Raw genomic sequence first — 2,828 nt, 5'->3', positions numbered from 1 at the left:
TACTAGTTGCAAAAACACCGAAAATACAATTCAAACAGGCCGATTTTTACATCCCTCCTAACTGGAGAGTAAAAATCATCTGCCCCAGCCTAGGTCTAGATCATAAAAATTCTTTCTTCTGTTTCTATCTAAAATAAATGTGTTCAAATTCAAAGAATAAAACCTGCCCTTATGAGAAACATGGTATTAAAGACAAGCCTTAGTGCGGCAGCCACTCTACCGCTGAGCAGAGAGAATGCAGCAACGCTGACTCTCACGTGTGGGTCCGTCAGACACGGACACCGCACGCGGTTCCGAGTCTCCTCGGCCCTTGATGACATCCGGAGGCCCCCATCCGCCGCCTGAAAATACACTAACTCATTTTCAAGAATCACTTGGGGAATCTGTTCTAATGCAGATTTCTAGATCCTATTCCTCCCTCCCCCAACAAAGATTCTTAATTCAGAAAGTTTATAAGGTGTGTCTTTGACATACAGCATTTTTTAGCAAGAATTCCTAAGTTATTTGTAAATCCTCAGACCCCATCTTGAGAAACATCACTAAGTGGTCGTGACAACAAAAGATTATGACCCCTGAAAAAAGCTGAGAAGTCTTATTCTTTGGAAGATTTATTTTAATACAGGAGTAGAGCAATCATTTTACATAAATTGGGGCAGTCACAAAGGATTCACGGAAGCTCTTTCCACCTGTCTTAAAAATTACCTCAACACGCCATCCTCCTCACTGAGGGCAATTAATTTGCCTCTCAGTTACCAAGACAGTCGAGGCAACCCAGTTTGAAACATCTCAGCTCCCTGCCGGCTGCCTGCGAGCTTCTCTCTCTGCTCCCACTTTTACTTCTTTCCCATTAGTCTCAAGCCTAAACCCTCCACCAGTGCTCTGGTCCCGTCGGCCTGGGCACTGCTCTAGCAAGCATCCTGTCTCTGGGATTTCCCTCTCTACTTTTCAAGCTTCCTCTTTAACCCAAAGATGTGATTAAATCTCTACTCAACAACAAAAATTCCCAAAGCACAAGCACCACACGCACCTGTGAACACCGCCCTCTCTCCTTCTCGTCCAAGCTCCCAGGGGGCACCGTGCACCCCGCCTCAGCCTCCCCACCTGTCCCCGACCCCTCACCTGAGAGGATAAATACCACATCTGCCCCACGTCCACCCCGCCCTCCCCAGACACCACCCGCACAGGTGTCCAGGGCCAAATGCAAGGACACTTCCCTGCCCTCTTTCTGGACTCCCCCCACCTCACCCAGCACCTCTGGCCACTGCTGCTCTCTTGGCTTCTCTGGGTTTCTCTCTCCTATGCACCGTCCTTCTCCCTCCTCTGCCTGCCCTTCAGCTTGCTGCTTCTCAACCACGGCAGGCCACCCTCGGCAGTCTCATGGACCTGTGGCTTTAACTGCACGTGCACACCGACCCCCACCAGACCTGTTCCCCCCATCTCTCCCTCTAATGGCAGAGCTGCAAGCCTATGTGCAGGCTGAACATAACCACAGGCATCTCAAAATCCGCATGGTCAAAACTTACCTCCTCACCTTCCACCATCCCAAACCTGCCCACGTGGACCATGTCCATTCAGCCACCCAAGTCAGAAACCTGGAATTCACCTGACTTTTCCCTCTCCTCCCTCCACAAACGTTTACTGGGCAGAACTGAAGAGCATGGTAGAGTTGACCGGATGGAAGAGTTTGAACTAGGTCTTTAACAACAAGAACTGAATGTGCAGAAATGGGGGCAGAGGCCTTCCCAGGGGCCCATGGGTGCAACACGTACACCCCATAAAGGTAAATTCAGGAACAGCGAGAAGCTTGGTTAAAGTGAGGAGTAAATGAAGGTGTGAAAGGCTAAAAAGAGAGCATCCTCCTATCCTGAAAACCTTGGCTATGAAGTGAAACATTCATTGTTTTGACTCCACTGCTTCCTTCCTCCTTAAAGGACTGGCTAGGCCAGTCACAGCACCATGGTCCCCTCCCGCAGCCAACAATTCCATACAGGCGGGTACCCGCCCAAACCTTGCCAAACAGACACCAAGGGAACACTGCCACTTCATTTCTAAGAACACTTTCCTTGTTCCAAAAGGGCCTTTCCCCATCTGGATCTCATCCTGTGTGGCTATGGTGCCTGAAATGCCTGCAGCCATCTAGCCACTAGCCAGGGCATCAGGCGCACCCACGGGGAGGGCAGAGCTAAGAAAGATACAGAGAGATGGTGCTGAGGCTGGATATTCCCACGTGGAGCCTGCCCTACTACTCCTGGGCCTGTCCTACCTCTGGGTTATGTATAATTTCTTAAGGTAATAAAATTCCTTGTTGCTTAAAAAAAAAAAAAGTAGGGATACAGGTATAAGTCATGTTTAGAAAACACTGGGTTAAAAAACAGCTAAACAGGTTCATTTACTAGGATTTCTCACAACGTTAGCATAGCAATACACAGTGTAAAGCTTCAAGAACTTGGTTTCTCAAATTTATGCGACCCACCCCCACCCCCGCAAGCCTCTCATCTTGCCTCTTCTGTTTTTGCAGTATACCTAAAAGCATCTCTGAAATTAAGTGTTTATGGATCATAGCGTAGAAAACTGATTTTTCCTAGAACAGATGAAAAGAATGTATGACTGACTGTTATGATACAGTATAGTGACAGCAGAGTAGCACAGAAAAAGTGCCATGGGACCCCAGAGGCTTCACTGCCGTTCTACGAGGTTCTCACTCAGAATGGCAGATGGGTCTCACGTTATATCTCAACTCTAGTAAAATTTTAGTGGCTGCCTGGAATGCTATGTTGAAAAGGATTCTGAGGCTTCATCCAGACTCAGAGGGAAAAAAAAAAAAAAAA

This window comes from Neophocaena asiaeorientalis, unplaced genomic scaffold (assembly GCF_003031525.2).
Source record: "Neophocaena asiaeorientalis asiaeorientalis breed wild unplaced genomic scaffold, Neophocaena_asiaeorientalis_V1.1 scaffold521, whole genome shotgun sequence".
In the NCBI taxonomy this organism is placed as follows: domain Eukaryota; kingdom Metazoa; phylum Chordata; class Mammalia; order Artiodactyla; family Phocoenidae; genus Neophocaena; species Neophocaena asiaeorientalis.
The sequence above is the reverse complement of the archived record's forward strand: the minus strand, read 5'-3'. Positions refer to the sequence as shown.